The sequence below is a fragment of the Neofelis nebulosa genome, chromosome 10 (assembly GCF_028018385.1).
Source record: "Neofelis nebulosa isolate mNeoNeb1 chromosome 10, mNeoNeb1.pri, whole genome shotgun sequence".
Lineage (NCBI taxonomy): Eukaryota > Metazoa > Chordata > Mammalia > Carnivora > Felidae > Neofelis > Neofelis nebulosa.
In genome coordinates this window covers 71,167,901-71,179,059 of record NC_080791.1, presented here as the reverse complement: position 1 = coordinate 71,179,059, position 11,159 = coordinate 71,167,901, and the positions used below count along the sequence as shown (strand labels likewise).

Sequence of the window (11,159 nt, the reverse complement as noted above, 5' to 3'; positions counted from 1 at the left end):
TTCTGTGCTTCCTTTTATCTCCTAACTTATCTTCTTATGGCATTTAATCAATGTGTTATGGAATTATGAAATTGAATTGGTAGAAGAATAGAGAAAAGGCAGCACAATATTTTAGTTCTCTCCACATTGTATCTTTAGATTTTGCTTTGTTCAAGTATTCTGTCACACAGAACAATAGAGTTATATTCAAATGTAAATCTGTATTAACTCCCATCTCTGACACGAAAGATCCTAGGATACAGTTTTTTGGGGGAGGATATCTCAACTCATTTAGATTGAGCCTGAAGATTTTTCTTATAAGCTTGACATGTAAATCATGACCCAAGCTTTAGACAGGTTTTATTTATTTATTTTTTTGTTATTTTTTTTCAATATATGAAATTTATTGTCAAATTGGTTTCCATACAATACCCAGTGCTCATCCCAAAAGGTGCCCTCCTCAATACCCATCACCCACCCTCCCCTCTCTCCCACCCCCCCCCCCATCAGCCCTCAGTTTGTTCTCAGTTTTTAAGAGTCTCTTATGCTTTGGCTCTCTCCCACTCTGTTAAGTTTCTCAGGATCCACGTAAGAGTGAAACCATATGGTATCTGTCTTTCTCTGTATGGCTTATTTCACTTAGCATCACACTCTCCAGTTCCATCCACGTTGCTACAAAGGGCCATATTTCATTCTTTCTCATTGCTGCGTAGTACTCCATTGTGTATATAAACCACAATTTCTTTATCCATTCATCAGTTGATGGACATTTAGGCTCTTTCCATAATTTGGCTATTGTTGAGAGTGCTGCTATAAACATTGGGGTACAAGTGCCCCTATGCATCAGTACTCCTGTATCCCTTGGGTAAATTCCTAGCAGTGCTATTGCTGGGTCATAGGGTAGGTCTATTTTTAATTTTCTGAGGAACCTCCACACTGTTTTCCAGAGCGGCTGCACCAATTTGCATTCCCACCAACAGTGCAAGAGGGTTCCCATTTCTCCACATCCTCTCCAGCATCTATAGTCTCCTGATTTGTTCATTTTGGCCACTCTGACTGGTGTGAGGTGATATCTGAGTGTGGTTTTGATTTGTATTTCCCTGATGAGGAGTGATGTTGAGCATCTTTTCATGTGCCTGTTGGCCATCCGGATTAGACAGGTTTAATTAACACTGAGAACCTAGACTTAGGACAAGATTTTGGTTCAAATCCCAGCTGTGACACTGTGATTTTAGAAAAAAATCACTTAATTTTTAATTAATTTTAATTACGATTTAGAAAAGTTGCCTTCACTTCTCCACATTAGATTTCATCATCAAGTGAAGATACAGTGTCTCATATGGAATAATAATAATAATAGCTAATAATCATCAGGTACTATATTAAATGGAAGGTAAGTAGGAAAACAAAATAGTGTCTCATCCATTAAAGAAATATTGCTGATCATGTAACTGCCACAGTTTTTAAATTTAATAGGGAGTAAATTGAGTGTTACATCTGCCAAAAGAAAGACAAACTGATGATTCTAGTAAAATATATTTTTAAAATTTTTATTTTTCAAAAAAAGTTTTTAAGTTTATTGATTTATTTTGATAGAGAGTATGTGTGAACAGTAGAGGGGCAGAGAGAGGGGGAGAGAGAAAATCCCAAGCAGACTCCTCACTGTCAACACAGAACCTGACATGGGACTTGATCCCACGAACCATGAGATCATGACCTGAGCCAAAATCAAGAGTCAGACACTTAACTGACTGAGCCACCTCGGTCCCCCAGTTCTAGTAAAATATCTTTTCAGAATCATATCAAAGGAAAGGTAACAAAACTTGGATATCCTTGTTTCAAAAATCAACAATACCATTTTATTAAACATCTATCTGGAGTTGAAGAAGTTATCTCTTGACTGGCGGATTGTATTTTCCAGCAGTGCCTGCAAAATTATTTCCCATCCCACCTGCTTTAAAGAAAAAACAAAAACAAAAACAAACAAACAAAAAAACACCTTGCTATATTCCCATTAAGAGATGGAGTTTATTTCCCTTCCTCTTAAACTGGATAGACCTTTATGACTAGCTCAATGAATACAGGTCAGCAGGTGGCACAGAAAGAGACTTCTGACGCCATGTTGTAAAAGGCAGTCCAGTTTTCTCCTAGGTCTGACTCTTAGGATTTCTGCCTTTGGAATTTCTCATTGCATGAGAAAACCAAGGCCACACGGAGAGACCCATGCAGAGGGAAACCCAGGGTTCCCAGCCTTCAGCCCCAGCTATGCTCCCAACTGACAGCCACCAAAAACCAGTTGATTAAGCCAACTTAGAAATGTGCCCTCTTGCTCTCAGTCAAGGCACCCCAGCAGATGCCAAGCCCTGCCCAAACTGTACCTTTCTAAGCTAGCAGAATAGTTGTTTTGTTTTAATTCACTGCGTTTTGGAGTGGTTTTTTATGAATCAAAAGATTTTCAGAAGAGTACATTACTGAATTCTTTAGAACTTTAGTATTGATATAAATGTTTACTATTGATATAAATCAATACTACATGTCAGCATTTATTTAATGACCATGTGGGTTATTAGGGTGGAGAAACAGGCATCCAATTCAACTAAAAAATGTTATTCAAAGCAGTGCTAGGATTCCTGCTCGGATTTGTATATTTATAGAATCTGTATATTGTAAGAATGCTTTTCCTCCCTCTCTTTTTATTAGATGTTGAATAAATGAATGAAAGAATGAATACTGAAGATAGCCTAGTGTATGATTCTATTTGGGGTAAAGATTAGGAGTAATGAAGAGATTAGGGAATTACTCACAAAACTCTGATAATAGATGAGTTGTTTGAGATTTAAGCCAATCACAAGATGTAGCATATCTAGCACCCAGATCTTGTTTTTTTTCGCCTTTATCAGTTTCTGGTCTTCCTTCAATCCTCATCATTAAGGCTACTTTCTCTAGGAAGCTTTTGAACCCTGAAGATGGTCAAATCTGCTTGCTATATGTCCTATAGCTCCATGCAGCTTCCTTCTGTAATGCTCATCACACCTGGCTTAAGGTGCTTTCAACATGAGGCCATGTCTTTCTGGGTTGCTTCTCCACCACCAGCACACAGTATTGTAACCACTACACTGGGGCTATTCATTGGTTTTAATTACAAGAAATTGCTCTAGGACACATTGTGTTTGTGTTTCTCATTGGTTTTAGCATTTTACTTTTTTTGGCCATGAGTTTCTTTCATTTAGCATTATTAGATGGTTAGAGATTTTATAAATTCCCTATCTACTCCTCCAGAGTAAGTACAACCAGTGGGAGAATGGGGCTTACTCACAAATATAAAATTATATTATCTGATTAAGTAATAGAATAAAAAAATGACAACTAACCTGATTCTCTAAGTATCTCTGTGGACACGTGCTTGGAGAACACACATATTTATTATCCATTATTTTATCTTACCCCACCTCCCTTCTCTCTTTGCCTAATTCCTATCTGTTTTTTATATCTCAGCAGGGCTATCACTTCAGACAATTTGCACTTAGGCTGTGTAAATGCAAACTTCATTCTCAGTGTCAAGTACAGTGGTATCTAACACATGATAAGAGATCAGTAAATGTTGTTGAATTAATGAATGACCGAATGAACAAAGGAATATTGGAAAGATTTGATGTAGGATCTTATTCAGGGGAAAGATCAGGAAAACAGGAGGGAATCAATCCCAAAACTATTTTATGTTTTTTGACATTTAAGCTGGTCAAAAGAGGCAGCACACCTAGCACTCAGAAATTGGTTTCTAAATACCATTCTCCAATAAAATGAAGGAGGAATCCTTGGAGAAATGACTGATTCTAGGACTGGGACAGGGCAAATACGGATGAGTCTGGAGCATCATGTAGTGTCAGACAGTAAGGAAGTACTCATGTGGCCATAAGTGTGGGCTGAACTAAGTGACTCTCATATAACAGAAAGAGTATGGAAAGGGAAAGAAGAAACTTCATAGATAATACCTTAACCAAGCACTTATGATTAATATCACCAGGAATACATATTTTGTTATCTTGGCCTCTCTGACACGATCAATGAAAAGGATACGGCTTCAGGGATATTCTTCCTCCAAGATCCCTAACCTCTATCTAATTGTGAGAGAACAGCTAACTTAGATTGGGGGGCAGTGTAAGAAATACCTGGCCAGTGTATTTGAAAGTATCCAGGTCATGAGAACAAGGAAATACAGAGAAGCTGTTAAAAAATCAGAAGAGACCAAGGAGAACTAATAACGAAATGCAGTGTAGTGTCCTGAACCAGGAAAGATATTAGGGGAGAAAACTGGTAAAATCTGAATAATTTTGTACTTTAATTTTATTGCAATAATGTTAAATTTCTTAATTTTGGCAAATGGACTGTGGTTATAAAATTGATAACGCCAGGAGAAAACAGGATAGGGTATATGGGAACTGTTTGTACAACTTTGCAAATTTTCTGTATATCTAAATTTATTTCAAAATTTAGTTAAAAAAAAAAAGAGATTCCAACAAAGCTTGGCTGCAATGTCCATTTAGAAGGAGTATGGGCGGTGGGGAGGAAGGAGGCTGGTCTGATTTGAAGTCTATGAAATCTTTCTCCTCCAGCAGTGCATATATAATGCTACCCTTATCTGCATAGTGTTTTAAATTGTATGGAAGGATTTCACACCCTTAGACTCACTTGTCCCTTTCCATCTAGAGAAAGGATAGTCCAGGAAAATGCTTAAGTTCATAGGGGACTAAAGTGAGCTTCTCGTCAAGACCTTACGTTAAAATGAGTAATCTCACATTTAATGCTTGGGATTTGGCATCTGTAGAGACCAACGTGTGGACTCTGAAAGAAACTGATCTGGAAGAAGACTATGACATCATTAATTAATACACACTAAGGAAAGAATCTGACAAGGGTGGCAAACAAGTCCAGAAAATGGATGCGAAAACATTATGAATGTGTCAGCATGTTTGCAGGAGGCACCAGAGGGATACACACACACACACACACACACACACACATATATATATGTATATATATATATATATATATATATATATATATATATATATATATGCCTAAGCTGTGTCTCATAAAGCTGGTCAGTGGGATGTTCCTTTGGTAGAGATGATGCTTCAAGCTATTATAGTTCCTTGGCTGGATCTGTTCTGTCTCAACAAGTAATTAAGGCACAAAGAAAGGAAATTGATTACCCATGTAGTCAGTCCTGTGGTAGATAATTTAAAACCGTTATGTTTTTGAATTCTCTCAAAACATTATGAAGTAGACATTACTGCCCCCAGTTACAGATCTGTACAGAAGTTAAGAAACAAGCCTGGTTACATAGTAAGTAGCAGAGCTGGGATTCAAATCCAGGTGTGGCTCATGCTCTGGCCCATTTCATTCCAGCCCCACTTGGTAAGTACACAGGGAGATGCCTCTCAGCCCCACTGTGCTCTTTAACCATCCAACCTGATGGTAGGATGTTGGGAACTCCTGGCAAAAACTGGATGACCGCTCTGGGATTGCATTATGGAGCACTCATTGTTTAAAGGCAGAAACCCCATTTACTTTTTGAAGACAACAAGCTGTGTATTGAATGGACAAGCTCTGTTGAGTGGCCTCCCCAATATCCATTTCCCCTTCTCTTGTTAATTCCCCTGATATTCGACATTAATGCCAACCCTACCCAGCCCAAGCCCTCTTGGCTAAAGCTGACCCCACCCCTGGCCTTGAAGGCAGGACATGTGATTCAAATTAATGTGACCCTGCTGTCTGGCCCCAGAGTTTGGTGGAGGGATGGGCATGCTGGCAAAATTGGGTCAAAGAGCATGAGGATTCATTTGCTGGGAGCCTCTAGGAAATATGTCTCTCAGCTCTTCTGAGAGGATTTTAGAGAAATTCTTTCCTTTCTTCTGTGACAGGAAAGAAGAAACATGTAGCACAGGGTATGGATGTGGAAGCATCGCAGCAGATCACTTTGCCATAGTGAAGGGGAGTCAGCCCTTGGGGAAAGTTGTGTGTGGATCAGACAAGTTGGAATAAACCAAACATTGTTGTTCCCACATTCCTAATGAGCTAATCAGTCTCTTTTATGACTTAATCCAGTTTGTGTTATTTTTTTCCCTCATTTTTAAATCTTATTTACAACTGAAATCATCTTCACTGACAACTTCCAAATTAAATTTTATGTTCGTTAGCCAGTAAGTAGGGTAACCATATAATTTCCTGTAAAACCATAACTTTTTTAGAGACTATGAGCTATTAATAATTATAGAGGTGCAACAGGTGTGAACTGGGACCATCGTGGACAAACTGAGATGTGTGGTCCCTCTACCCCTGAAGCATATGCTGCTTGCAGTTCTGTCCGGTAATAAGCTGTGAGACTTTTTGCAGTTGATTCTGTATCTCTGGGTACCAGTTTTGCAATATGTGAAATGAAATGTGACATTCCATGAGCGTACGTGGTTTGTCTCTAGTCTATAATATTCTGAGCTCAGTGCTGGAGTGGGATTCTCAAGGATGGAATGTTCCTTAGGGCAGAGATAGTAATACTAACAACAATAATAGTAGCCAGTATTACTTAGCTATTGATGCAGAAATGCTGCATATCTAACAGCCACAAAAATTTCAGTGGTTTACATTAACATTTATCGTTCTTGCTGATGACTCTGCAGGTCTGGTTGATCTCAGCTGTGCTTGCTTGGCCAGGCTGAACTTCAGACTTTGCCTTGGGCTCAGAATGCTCCATCTGTGTGCATTCTTGTACACAAGCAGAAAGAGCAATGAACACTTGGCACATGCTCTTTTAACCGTACAGGATGGAAGTTCCAAGATGCTAGGATAAACCAAGAACATTTAAAACCTTAGGTCTGGGGCGCCTGGGTGGCGCAGTCGGTTAAGCGTCCGACTTCAGCCAGGTCACGATCTCGCGGTCTGTGAGTTCGAGCCCCGCGTCAGGCTCTGGGCTGATGGCTCGGAGCCTGGAGCCTGTTTCCGATTCTGTGTCTCCCTCTCTCTCTGCCCCTCCCCCGTTCATGCTCAGTTTCTCTCTGTCCCAAAAATAAATAAAAAACGTTGAAAAAAAAAATTTTTTTTTAAATAAAAAAAAATAAAACCTTAGGTCTGACATCTGTTACTCACATTCTTTTGGCTATAGTGAGTCGTATTGCTGACCAAGCTCAGTAATACTGGAGCAAGGCCATACACTTTACTCCAAGAAGGAGACACTGAAAAATCACATAGTGAAGGACTTAATTATATAAATCCATTATAGGGTAGAAATGAAGATTTGGTTACAATAATCCAACCTAAAATCCACCATGCATTGGACACTGAGTGACCAGGCACTTAAAATACATTGTGTCATTAATCTTCACAACACTTTCATGGGACACATGTTAATATTTGCTTGTTGGAGGAGTGTTTCCCTAGTGTGTGCCTGTTGGGCTAAACACAGTGGTTACTTTGTAAGAGTTCTGATATTTAGTTACCTGGAAAGCAGCAAAGCAGCTGGAGGACTCTGTTAGGCATGAAGAGGTAGCTGGAGTTATTTCTTAAACTCATGTAAGCAAGATGTACATTTGATCCCAGAGCAGCCAGTGAACAGGAGAGCCTTGGTTTAGGTTAGAAGAGAACTTCCAGTATGGACGCTCCCTCTCCTTCTCCCAATTCCCTGACCTCATCAACTGTGGGCCTCACCTTTCAGTATTACTTCCTATATGTCAGTATTAAACCTTGTCCCTTCCTGTCCCCCTAGCACAGGCACAAATGCTATGGCAGCTACACAGGCTTAGCACACTGAATGTTTCCACACTAGATTTTGCTATTCTACCATTTTCATAAAACTATTACATGAATATTCAGGAACCACCAATGAACAAAATTAAAACTGTAAAAGACTGTATGTAATATACAAAAATCGTAAGATACTACATTTGATGTCTAAGTGTTCTAATGACAGGATTACGAGCAACAAGGAAAAGTTGAATGGGGGGAAAACTGGGACAAGAGTGACTTCCAGTCAATGTTCAGTTCCCTCCACTTCTTACACATTCCTAAGACCATTTTGATCTCATAAACTTAGAGCCCTAAACTGAGTCTTTTGCCAAGCAAGTATCTTTTAAAGGAATGAATAAAACCTTTTTTTTCCTATTTAACAAATACTGCCCTCCAACAATTATAAATGTCAAGACACATAATTCTATTTCATTTAATTCTTGCTGAATATTTACTATAAGCCAGTCAAGAAGCTAAATGCAAGTGAAAACCTTGGGTCAGGGTTATACACAGTCCAGTGTAGAAATAGCACATATATACAGATATAACCTTAATGAGATGTTGACAGTGCTTTATTTGAGTTATGAACAAATTTTACAAAACATGGAAGATAGAGGAATTAATTCTTATAGAGGCAGGAGCAGAAAGAGTAGGTGCCATTCAACCTCAGCCTTGAAAACTAAGAATAGTAAAAAGGACAATTTGGGACGAGTTTCAGAATTTAAAATATCACAGAGAAATAAAACACAAATCATCTCCCTCAGAGCCCCCATGCCCTGCTTAGCTGCCTCAGGTACTGTCCTGGGATAATGAGGTTTACAAGTTAAAATGTCTCTCCCTAAAAGGTATGTTGAAGTTTTAACCCCTACCACCTCAGAATGACTATATTTGGAAATACGGTCTTAGTAGAAGTAATCGGGTTTAACCAAAGTCATTAGTGTGGTGTCCTTTTAGAAAGGGGGATTTGGACACAGGCAGACATGCTCAGGGAAGACGGTGGGAAAGGGCTCAGGGAGAACCCATGGGAACAAGGAGGATTGATGAGTGACGCATCTGTAACACAAGGAAGGAACAGCGAAGAAGCCAGCAAACCAGAAGTTAGAGGCAAGGGAGGGTTCCCCTATGGCTTTCAGAGGGGGCATGGCACTGCTGACACACTGATTTTGGGGTCTAGTCCCTAGAACTGGGAGACGACAAGCTGCTGTTGTTTTAAGATGCCCAGTTTGTGGTACTTTCTTAGGGCAGCCCTAGGAAACTAACACAGGGAGTTAAGAAGTTGCTGTCAGTTAGGGTTCTGGACTGCCCACCCCTGTCTCAAACACACTGGCTTTCGTTTTATGCTTCTGCTCCGGGTTCTGTGTGAGAAGTGGGGTTCTTTCATAGGGTAGACACGAAAACCACAGTTCTACAGCTTGGGAGTGTGTCAGTTGGATATTTTCCGTTGCAAATCCCCAAAGCCTCAGTCACAGGCCTTAAGTAACTGAGAGGATTTAGGACCTGTATGATTATAAAAGTCTGGAGGGGGTGTGAGGTTCGGTGCAGTTTGACAGAGACGTTGATCAAGGCTCTCGACTCTGCTTCTGTGCAGTGTCCTGTGAAGTTTCCACGTAAGGGTTTCCTCCTTGGGCTAGCTCCTCCTTTTAAGGTTGCAAAACGGTGCCATAGTTTGGCTCTATTCCACAGCACGGTAGGCAGAGGAGGGAGAACAGCTCTGCCCCGGTGTCCCAGGCATGGTTTTGAGGTTCTCACTGATTCCTTGAGCCTGCACTGATGACTTAGGCCTGTGTTCTGGCCCAACTGTGCCGGGAGGGAAGGATTTGCCCTGATTGGCTTAGCCCACTGTTTCCATGAACCTTGCTACCTAACAAAGCACCCCAAAATGTAGTGGCTCAAAACCAGAACAGCCTAAGTGTTTGTAATTCTGTGGGCCAGGAACTTGGGCAGGACTGAGGTGGGATGGCTCACTATCTTCCACGTGGTGGGTCCAGTTACACAGTTAGAGTCACTTGGCAAGTCAGCTCGGGGTTGGCTGGCCTGGAGGGTGTCTGTCACAGACGTGCTGCTTGTCTGGGCCACCTGGATTCTCCTGTCTTGGGTGTGTTTCCCCAGCAAGCCAGCTTGGGCTTACTCATTCTCTCTTCCTCTCTCTCTCTCTCTCTCTCTCTCTCTCTCTCTCTGTCTCTCTCTCTCTCTCTCACACACACACACACACACACACACACACACACACCACACAGCATTCCATGAGGGTGAGAACAGAAACTGTAAGGACTCTTGACTTGGAAACTTGAGACCTGTGTGATGTAATTTCTGTCACATTATATTGGACAAAGCAAGTCCTCACCTTGTGATGGAACATCTGTAAGAATTTGTGATGTTTAAAATCTATCACACCACCCTTCCAGCTGGAGGACGGGGACCCAAGTCACTCAACCACATAGCCCCTGAACAGAGTGGACATTAGGGAGAAAACTGGCTAGCAGCTGGAGAGGAGTCCAAAAGGTAGATGGAAAAGATGGGGGGCTTATGTATGCCTTGCTAGGGGGACTTTATTTTCAAGGCCGTGGTTCTCATTCTTTCTTGTGTGACAAAATAATGAATGATTCTGATGCATTCCAATTAGTAAACATGAGTCACCATGGTTGTTTTTCTCAACCTGCAGAGTGGGCATGAGTAATGTTTCCTACAGGGGCTGCATGAAACCTTCCTTCCTCTTGGGGAGTGGGCCTGCCTTGGTTGTAACTCACAGTTCCAGGCAATGGGGAGCCACTGATGTCTTGTTCCCGACTGAAGGGCAGATTTTCTGCTCTGAGATTCAGTCTTAAGGTGCTTTTTTAACAGCTCTGAGCTATACTCACACCCTCCTTCACTTCCCCCAGTGTGCACATATGCTACTCGTGAGGGATTTTCTTATATCTAAGAGCACACTATTCCCAGAAGTAACATTTCTTACTGCTGGCCTAGTCCGTGGAACCCAGTCCACTCCTCGGTGCTCACACACCATTCTCATTCATTGCCATGGAACTTTTTTTTCTTTTCTCTTTCTTTCTTTTTTTTTCTTTTCGGACCTTAACCAGGACAGCCCAGTCCACCCAGTGTTTGTACATCAACCAGGAGACTTGCTACCATCTAGTTCTCTTTCCTCTGAGAAGTCTTCTATAAGCGTCCTGCAACAATCATCATACTGATCATCCTACTGATACGATCTCCAATGACTGGAAATAAGCATGAATATACTGACAAGGGAAGGGTAATATATCTGTGGCATCTGAGCTGCAAATCAGTGAGTGTCCTCCTATGTGAATATATTTATCTCTGCTGCTAGGCTGTACACAAGTTGTAAAGGAAATATGGGATTTACCTTGTTTATGGTGAAAATAAATCTCCATTGTATAAGTGAA

General features: G+C 40.8%; 1 long non-coding RNA gene across 1 annotated transcript; it reads left to right on the top strand.

The window, feature by feature from the left end:
- The first annotated feature begins 10,056 nt into the window (after positions 1–10,056).
- LOC131488727 (uncharacterized) lies at positions 10,057–11,159 on the top strand. The gene is made up of 2 exons (XR_009250267.1): positions 10,057–10,584; positions 10,836–11,159. It is a non-coding gene; the product is annotated as an uncharacterized LOC131488727 (long non-coding RNA).